The 10262-nt window shown below is 41.8% G+C and overlaps 1 long non-coding RNA gene across 1 annotated transcript in view; it reads left to right on the top strand.

The window, feature by feature from the left end:
• The first annotated feature begins 9914 nt into the window (after positions 1-9914).
• LOC121919356 overlaps positions 9915-10262 on the top strand; it is a 21036-nt gene continuing 20688 nt past the window's right edge. The window contains exon 1 of the long non-coding RNA XR_006101454.1: positions 9915-10034. This is a non-coding gene — a long non-coding RNA (uncharacterized LOC121919356). The remainder of the gene's footprint in view (positions 10035-10262) is intronic.

Genomic DNA, 10262 nt, shown 5'->3' with positions numbered 1-10262 from the left:
TGTACAATGTTTCCATGTACATGTTTCCATTTCCACATATTATTAATGCATACCCCTTTGTGTTGTAAACATTGCAAGGAAGTGGAGAATAATGACACAATTGGGCCTTTTCACACTATGGGCATGTCTACCTGAGCAAAATGAACTAGTTTTCCCTGTCCTCATAATGTAGGGACAATGCCCTGATGCAAGTATGGACTGTCTTAAAACATGAAGCCAGTTCCACACTGAATCTGTCCCATCCTTTTCTTGAACCAGATTAAAAAGATTTACCATTTACTCTAGATATTCCTGACTCTGGAGTGACACTGGTGACCTGTTTAATCACAAGTCCTGCTGTGCTGCTTAATGCCGCCGCCACTGACAAGGATCCCAGCCATGTGATTGACACTGGGCGCCTCGTTTGTGGCCTTGGAGCAACTCCCACCAGTGGTGGTGCCACATGGCACAGCGGGATCCAGTCCATCTGCCTTGGTCCAGGCCTTGGAGGTAGAGAGGAACTGCTGGACCTCTTACCCTTTCCCTCCACCACTCCCTTCTCCTTCTGTGTCATGTGTTTTTAGATTGTAAGCCTGAGGGCAGGGAACTGTCTAATTAAAAAGATTGTATGTACAGCGCTGTGTAAATTTACAGTGCTTCATAAATAAAGGTTGTTAATAATAATAATAATAATAATAATAATAATAATAATAATAATAATGTAGACAGCCACCCAGCATTGCCCCAGCTGCTCCTGAACCACAATACTCCGGCAGCAGCCCAGAGTATTTTGGCTGGTTAGACCCACCCCACATCATTAGAGAACTATAATTTCACTTTAACTGCTACACGCAGTGCTTCTCAATTATTTTCTGTCATGCCCTCCCTAGGAAGAAGAAAACATTTTGCGCCCCCCGCGCGACTGTAAATAATATCATTTGTCTATAAAATTGTTATAAGTACACCTCTGCATAACACTGTATCCTAGCCTCGCGCCCCCCCCGGGGGCCCGCCCCACTATTTGAGAAGTACTGTGCTACAGCAACATCCTATAGAATCCTGGGATTTGCAGTTTAGGGAGGGGCATCTGGATTCCTCAGCCAGGGAGCTCCTTTGGTGCCTCACCAAGCTGCAAATCCCAGAGTTCTATAGAATGCAGCCATGGCAGTTACACTGGAATACTAGTGCCATATCTTCCAATATTTCCCAGATGAGAACCAGAACTTGCAACATGTGACCAAGCAATATCAGGGTGTGGTCAAGATGGCAAAAGTTACTAAAATTTTATTTATCATTATATGTGAAAAATAAAAAAAATGTAAGAAAAATATGGGAACGGTTATTATCGAGGAAGAACATGCAAGCAAGGAGAGGCTGCAGCAGTGTGCCTGTGGGCCAAAGTCTGAGCCTCCTGGGGAAGGGCAATTCCATCCCCTCCTATTTCTCATCTCCTCCACTGAGGTAAATGAGTGCAAACTACTTTTGCATTTTAACTCAGTTTGCATTTATGTAAACTGAAGATCAAATAGCAAAGCAGAAGGAGGAGAGAGAAACTGGGACATTTTACAAGTTGAAAAGTGGGATGACAGAAGATTAATTTGGGCTGTCCCTGTCAAATTGGGACAGTAGGAAGGAATGTAGTGCTGTAATTGTGTAGTGTGAAAGGACCCCTGATCATAGCTGCAGAATCAAGGGTTTAAAAGACAGTAGAAATCTGTACAGAAATATTTCTATTTAGAGATGGGGAAAGATCCACCATGAAAGAAATAGCTGTTTCAGCTGGGGAGAGCTACTTATGTTCATTTCAGAACTGAGTACAGAGAGGTCTTTTTTATGAACAGCTGAACACAGGTTCTGACAGATTGTTTGGTGTAACTAAGCACATATATGTGGATGTAATGAACATAATACCTATCAACTGTGTACATAATGTGTCAGGAAAACAAGCACTGAACACAGCAAGATTTATGTTGGAGCAAACATGCATAGCATTCCACTGTACCTCTGCCAAGCAATGAGTTCAGGTCCACGGACTGGAAGATTTAAATTGGGGATACACCAAGGAAAAGAAGGGAAGAAATGAGTGGAGAAGAGGGCTGCAGCTTTTGGGCTGCTGAAGGCAAGGCAGGGGGAATTCCTTTGGCTTTGAACATTCCCATTGGGCAGATAACAAATCTGATTTTATGTCTATGCCTCCTGTCTCTTAGAACTGGGATCCAAGGTGGGTTACAAGAAAATAAAACAAATGCAGATAAAATTATAAAAGTACAGTAAAAAGTTTGTTGTTGTTGTTGTTGTGTGCCTTCAAGTCACTTCCAGCTTACGGAAACCCTAAGGTGACTCTGTCATGGGGTTTTCTTGGCAAGTTTCTTCAGAGAGGGTTTGCCACTGCCATACTCTGAGGCTGAGAGAGTGTGAATTGTTCAAGATCACCCAATGAGCTGGGATTCAAACCCTAGTCTCCGGAGTCATAGTCCAACACTCAAACCACTATTATACTTAAACACACTATAATAATAAAATATGATTGGATTACAAAGGATTTTAAAATATGAATGTTTATTTTAAGATACACTTGATAGAAACCCTTTCCTGACAGCCAGTCACTTGTTGCTGGTGTGAAAAGATCTTTGCCTGCAGACAGAAGGACTATAGGCAGGGGGCCACTCTGGCCTCATTTGGCTGGACAACAGAAAGACAATAGGCAAGGGAGTTTCACAGATGAGGAGCAACCATTGAGAAGATCTTCTTATGTCCCTACCCAAATGTGTCTGTGAAGGTGGCAAAAATGAGAGTCTTTTTCAGGGATTTTAGAGCTCATGAAGGCTTATATGGAGAAATATGGAGCTTCAGGTTGCTTGAATCCCCCAAAAGTAGAGTGTACCCAAATTTGTGTAACATTTCCATGTGTCAATGTGTAAGTATAAGCAAACATGTTGAAATATGCATTATAATAGAAATAGGATACCCTCTCCTATGGTAGAGAAGATTTCACAGACCAGGTGATTTGTTGGTCTGTCTACTCTCAAGATATTGCTGAGTATGGATAGGCAGCTTCAAGGCCCATATTTCCTACCCCTTCCTTTGGGTCTTTAGACCTACAGGTGTTTCATTTTGGATCTCTAGACTCTTCCTGGACTATATCCCCTCTCCCTGTCCTAAATCTCAGTTATTGAGCCAATGATTGGATGCTCAGTTACAAAGTGCTCTGTCCATTCTGGTTTGGCTAGCTGATAAAGAACTGATAGAATGTGCCTCACTCAAGTTGGAGAGAAATAATGGCTGTATGATGCAAATGTTCCTCCTCCTATGGCCATATTGTACACAGAACAACTAAATAATCTTTTCCAGGGACGTAGCTAGGATTTTAGGAAGAGGGGGGGTCCAGACTAGTGCCACCATTATAATGGGCTTGAGTGCGGCGGCGCGCAGCACACACCATTCATTTTCTAAGGGAAGGGGGGGGGTCGCGGATCCCCAGATCCCCCCCCCCCGCTACATCCCTGTTTTACTTTTACTCTGGCTCCACCCAGTTTATCTCTGAATACACTCCCTGCTGGCAGGTTTTTGACAGGTTCCCACTGTGGGTTAAAGGGAGCTAGAACTGACAAAAAAAACCCGCTTAGATGTTGAGATGCCCACACAGATTAATGTTGACTTTCTGACTGGACCCTGGTATTCTAAGCAGACTTTTTTGGGGGCCCAGCTTGCTTGGCCTTGCTTTTTGTCCAGCCTTTGGCAGATCCTTTTGTGTCTGGCTTTGTTTGTTTTTTGCATAAATTCCCTGAAAGGCACACTTTGCTTTCTCATTAGCCTCTCACAGTGGGTTCTGGCATGCCATTACTGGTTATGTACCATGGTGTGGTAGAGGATTCTGATGTGCAGGCAATCATCCTGACAGCCCTCATAGCCACACCCCAAGCAGAGTCCAAACATTCAGGCAGAGATATTGGCCCAGTACATACTGGCCTTTCAGGCACCCTCATCACATGCGAGGGTTGCCTGGGGGGGCGGCGGAGCGCCCACAAGCCCTGCAACCCTCACATGTGATGAGGGCGTTATAATGGTGGCACCCTGTATATTTGGGCATTGCCATTGTTCTGTAAATGCTGTGCGGCATCCTTATGGTGCCGCGTGACACTTACATAACAAGTGTGCCAGTGGCACACTTGTTACGCCGCCGCAGCGTAAAAAGAACCCACAGATAAAGGCAAGATATCCAAAATTTATAAGTTACTTCTAAAGAGAGAATACGAGCAAGAAGTCATTACTAACAATATGAATAAATGGGCTCAAGAATTAGGGTGTATTATTTTTTTAGAAGATTGGGAAAATGCCTGGGAGAAGACCAACAAGTTTACAGCATCACAAAATTTGAAAGAAAATTATCTAAAGGTGGCAAATTATTGGTATTATACTCCCCACAAGATTGCAAAGATTTACAAGCTGAGCAATAATACTTGTTGGAAGTGCCAAAAAAGAATAGGAAATTATCTGCATATGTGGTGGGCCTGCCCTAAAGTTAAGAGGTACTGGCAGAAAGTGCATAGTAAAATGCAGGAGATATTTAAGGTAGACTTTCCGTGCAGGCCAGAACTATTTCTATTAAATATGACTTCATTTTTAGGGAGGACTCTAGAACATAGGCTATGGAAAATCTTTTTATACCTAATCACAGCAGCCAGAATACTTCTGGCAAAAAATTGGAAGAATAAAAATGTACCTAAAATAGAGGATTGGTTATATAAAGTAATAGAAATGAAAGAGCTAGATAAATTAACGATGTTGATTAATTACAATAAAAACAAAGGAAAAAAACTTTAAAATTGGGAACCAATAGAAAAATATTGGTTTAAGAAATGTAACTTAAAGGAAAAATGGTTATAGAAACAGAGATCTGACATGAAGTTGAATAGTCTTGCAGGAAGGTATGGAGTGAAAACAAATGTCTTTTTTTGATTACACACTATGTTTGGATATTACAATTTAAAAAAAAAAGAAGAAGATAATGTGTGATTCCATATGTATATATTTATTTACTGTTTTAATAGAAAATGGTGGAAGTTGTATAGAGGAAAACTCAATAAAGATATTTAGAAAAAAACCCACTTTTTGCGGGTACTTTTTACAACGGCGGGAAGCCACACCATTTAGCAGCTGAGGCTTCCCTCCGGCAGAAAAGCAGGCGCTGGCGGGCTGTCCTTTTCGGGCAGTCTGTACTGTGCCATAGATTCATACTGAGAAACTAGGTCTAGGCATTTTTCTTCTCCACAAGGAGTAGGTATTTTGTAAAGTTAATGGGTCTTAATCCTACATTCTGGACTGAGCTACAGCTACAAAATGCTTTGGATGGCAAGAGACAAAGCTCATAACATATTACTGTTGATAAATAACCAAATACCCCCCTCCCCAATCCTTCTCCCCCGACTACTGTGTGAATTGCCACTGGATCAGAGGGAACAGAGGGTTTGACAGATTATGGCTGGCATTCTGTTGGAGCAATATGCATGCATATATCATGCTATGCATGTGAGGCAAATTATTAACCATAAGAGAACAGATGTACAGTTGCCCCTCCATATTCACGAATTCTTTAATCCATGGGTTCAACTATCCATGGCTTGAAAATATACCAAACATATATAAAAAAGCAAACTTTAATTTTGCTGTTTTATATAAGGGATGCCATTTTAGTACGCCATTGTCTAGAATGGGACTTGAGCTTCCACAGAATTTGGTATCCACAGGGAGCCCTGGAACCAAACCCCAGTGGATTCCAAGGGCCCCACTGTATTTTGTGGAGAGCACCAGAGGCTGGTGGAATGAGGAAAATGTGGTGGTACTGAGAAACCAAAAGTCTGGGTGCAGAAAGGATTGGGGGCCTAGTTCTAACCTGCAAGCAAATTTTGGTCAGAGCAGTATTCTCTGGATGGCCCTTGTGGTCTCTTCCAACTATGATTCTATGATTCTAGTTTTTCACACATAGCGCTGTTGTGCATTGTGGCTATGCACTGCAAATTATGCTGGATGGCTGCACTTGGCACATTGTATCACGGCACCGAGTCAGTGACATGTGTCACACAATGATGTTCTGCAAGAGGGTTGCATAGTGTTGGTGCAATTTATCTCTTGCATGGGGATAGTTCCACTATGCTGAGAGGAAGTTGGATTGCAGGGTTGTCATCAACCCTGCCAGTCAAAAAGTATTGTTACTTTTACTTAAACCATTGGCTCCATAGACACCTGTATCTGAGTCCAGGCAGACTGGACTTCTTGGCTGATTCTGGAGATATCAATGGATGCCTTAGCTATTGATTCATTCTTCCTTTGGCCCAAGCTTTCTACCTAACTCTTCTTTACCACTCATTCCCTGCCTGAGCAGTAGACACTTGTGTCTCATAAAATTGTTTGCCTTCTCCAACTGCTGCTCTTGCTGCCACTGCAGCAAAAACAGTAGTTACAATTGTGTTTTGCATAAGGTTGTGCTTTAGATTAATTTGGAGTTAATCCATCCATACCCCCCAAATGTATACAAGAGGAAATATCTGAGCCCAGAAGGCTCTGTTAATTTCCTGGAGCAACACTGCTATATACTGCCTCTCGGTAAAGCTTGTGTCCTGAATGAATCAGATGACTAAAGGCTATTTGCTTGCTTATGTAAGGATTTACAAAAATCTAACTCAGGATTATATGGTTTGACCTGATGAGTGTCTGACAGTTTCTGAGTTATGTTCAGACAAGCCAAACACAATGGAAGCCTGCCTTTTTATGTAAATAAGAGATCGAGATGGAATATTGTGCAGGACTGCACTGGATGTTCATCCATTCACATTTTGTGATGCACAATGTGTCCTTCCTCTTCCTTTTCCTAGACTCCAAATGTTTTTCCCTGCCCAAATTTGCTCACATATACTACCAATTCAGTGCTGTTTCCTCCAATGATAAAAAGATGGTTCTTCCTTCATAAAGTGATCCTTATCAACCAGGGTACTGTATATACTATGAAGATGATAACATGATGACAGTATGCAACCAGTCACAGCTGGCCATGTCATAATATTCCTGAGAACAACACATCACAGGGAATCAGTTATCTTTACTCTAAATTGTCCCCATGGGTGAGCATTTCTTCCACTGCTATCACTACCACAATTCTGTTTCATGGCAGCCCCAGTAAATAACTACCAAAAATGGCAGAATTTTTTTCACAACTGCAACATTTGTTCACAAAATCATCCCCCTTTCACTTCAGCAGTATTTTCTCAAGGGAGCATATAATATCCAGATACATGTGATGTGAGTCATCACTCACTACCCATAATGTTCTTTGACTCAAAAAGAGTAAGTAAAATTCCTCCCAAGCTATAACTTTAGACATTCTTAAGTAACCAGGACTCCAACTCTCATTACAAGATGGTGGTGTATACAGTCCACCCTTGGCTAACGTGGGGGATCCATTCCAGACCCCCCCCCCACGTAAGCCAAATACATGCATGCTCAAGCCCCATTCAAGTGAATGGGGCTTGTGCATGTGGTGGTGTGGCGGCGCGGCGGTGTGTGTGCCATGGGCACGCGCCCCATTCATTCAAATGGAACGCACCGTCCCTTATGCCTTGCAAGTTCCCGCGTGGCTTTTAGCATATGCTGAAAGCCGCGTATAGCACGCCCGCGTATAACGTGGGCGCACTGTACATTATACATGCATTCTATGACCACACCACTTCATTATGAAAAACTGGGATCAGAGAAGCATCTTCCCCAAGAAGATCATGACTTGGGAGGGACAGCTAGACATAGAACCAATACAATGAGATAGAAGATGGAAGATGGTAATGCGTGCACTAGTAACCTCAAGGCTGGACCTCTGCAATTTGCTGTACATTGGGCTACCTCTGTACCAAGTATGGGAACTTCAATTTGTGAAAAACATGGCAGCCAGATTAGTTACTGGTCATCTAGAAGTGATCATATTATGCATACAGTGTCCCTAGGTATCCACTGGGGTTTGGTTCCCGGATCCCCTGTGGATACCAAAATATGTGGATGCTCAAATCCCATTACATGGCATAGTAAAATGGTGCCCCTTATATAAAATAGCAAAATCAAAGTTTGCTTTGTGGAGTATAAATATATATATTTGGAATATTTTCAAGCTGTGGATGGTTGAATTCATGGATAAAGAAGTCATGGATATGAAGGGCCAACTGTATATTAAAGTCACTCCACTGGCTGTCAGTTAGTTTCCAGGCAAGGTAAAAAGTATTGGTTGTTATCTTAGAAGTCCTACATAGTTTGGGTCCAGGTTACCTAAATGATCCCCTTCTCCTGTATAATCTGTCCTATATACTCTGGTCTTATGGGGACATTTACTTCAGTTATTTAGGACCAGGCTTGGAACTGTTAACCAGAGGACCTTTTTTCTTTTCCGCAACCACCAATAGTAGGATGACCTGCTAGAAGAGATTCAACAGCTGGATATACTGCCTATGTTTAAAACAGCATTAAAGACCACTCTCTTCTGGTAGCTCTATCCAGTTATTTTTTTTAAATTATGAGTTTTTACATTATGAACTGATTGTTTTTAATATGTATGTTTTTAGCAGATGTTATCCTCTTTTAGCTGATTAATGATAGCCCTGTTTAAATACTTGAGGGGATGTCATATTGAGGAGGGAACAAGCTTGTTTTCTGCTGATCCAGAGACTAGGACCTGGAGCAATGGATGCAAGCTACAGGAAAAGAGATTCCATCTCAACATTAGGAGGAACTTCCTGACAGTAAGGGCTGTCCGACAGTGGAACAAACTGCCTTGGAGAGTAGTGGAGTCTCCTTCCCTGGAGCTCTTTAAACAGAGGCTGGATGGCCATCTGTCGGGGATGCTTTGATTGAGACCTCCTGCATGGCAGGGGGTTGGACTGGGTGGCCCTTGCGGTCCCTTCCAACTCTATGATTCTATGATTCTATGATTTTAATCCATTGTTCTCCGTCTCGATCCATAGAGAGAGGAGGGTATGAAAATAATAATAATAATGAGGAGGAGGACGAGGAGGAGGAGGAGCAGCAGCAGCAATTCCTCAAGTAGTAAAAAAACATCTTTTTGTCATAGTATGTATTTTTACTCGGGTTGTATTTAGTGTGTTTTGTTTTGAGATTTGTCATTGGAAGGTAAACATGGGATTAATGTGGAAGTCTGCTTCCTGAGTCACATATCTCTGGGAAGTTCATGATGTAGAAAATCAATTTATCATATGGCATATGCATTATCCTTAATCCTGATTTGATCAATGAAAATCTGGTGGCTTTGCTAGCATTTGTTTTTGATGTGTGTCTTCAAGTCATTTTTGATTTATGGTGACCCTATCATGGGGTTTTCTTAGACTGGGGGAAGTTTGCCATTGCCATCCTCCAAGACTGAGGGACTGTGATTCACAAAACTACAAATCCCAGAATTCTGTAGAATGGAGCCTTGGCAGTTAATGTGGTTTCTATAGTGTAGATGCGTCTGCAGCCTCTGATTTTAAGAAATTGTGCTTCAATGCAGATTTGTATGGTTAGGCACCACACTGAAGTTTGTAAGTATTCAATTATGTTGTGTGCGATTCCCAAGCTATTATGGGAAGGAGGAATGTCCTAAAATATAAAGATACACAAACTGTATGAAAATAATGACCAACTGTGACCTACAAAATGTAAAAACCCTAGATGCCAGCTCAACAGAAAATACAAATGAATATCTGCTCTCTTGGGTTGTTTATACTGTTTTCTAATGATTGTTGAACTGATCCTGATGATACAGCGAACAAGAAAACAACAGTAATAATTAATCCATATGTTAGCTTGCTTCTGCACTTTCAGTAGATGGCAGGAGATACCACCGAATCCAGCTAGAGATAGGAAACAAACTCTCGTCTCTCTCTTTCTGCCGAGCATTAGAAAAGGCTGATTCGCAGAGCCCCACATTTTCTTGTTGATGCCTGAGGAAAATTATTTATGAGTATGGATCTGTGTTAAACTCTTCCACTGTGTACTCCCCTGCCTAATCCAGAGAGGTTAAGGTAAGTATTAAAACAATATTGAAATGACTCTCTGTTCTGGGTAAAAGTAACCAGGCCACATGATTAATTGTCTAGATCGTGAAAGTTAATTCAGTATCGTAAATTGTGTTAAATGGAGTCTCAGCACCTGTGAAGAAGAAATGCTGGCCTTTATTTCCACGGCGTAATCAGGGAAAACAGTTGTAACATTAGGCAACCTTTGGGGCTGGAGTTCAGCCAGTTTCCACC

This window comes from Sceloporus undulatus, chromosome 1 (genome assembly GCF_019175285.1).
Source record: "Sceloporus undulatus isolate JIND9_A2432 ecotype Alabama chromosome 1, SceUnd_v1.1, whole genome shotgun sequence".
Classification (NCBI taxonomy): Eukaryota; Metazoa; Chordata; class Lepidosauria; order Squamata; family Phrynosomatidae; genus Sceloporus; species Sceloporus undulatus.
This window is presented reverse-complemented; position numbering and strand designations above follow the sequence as displayed.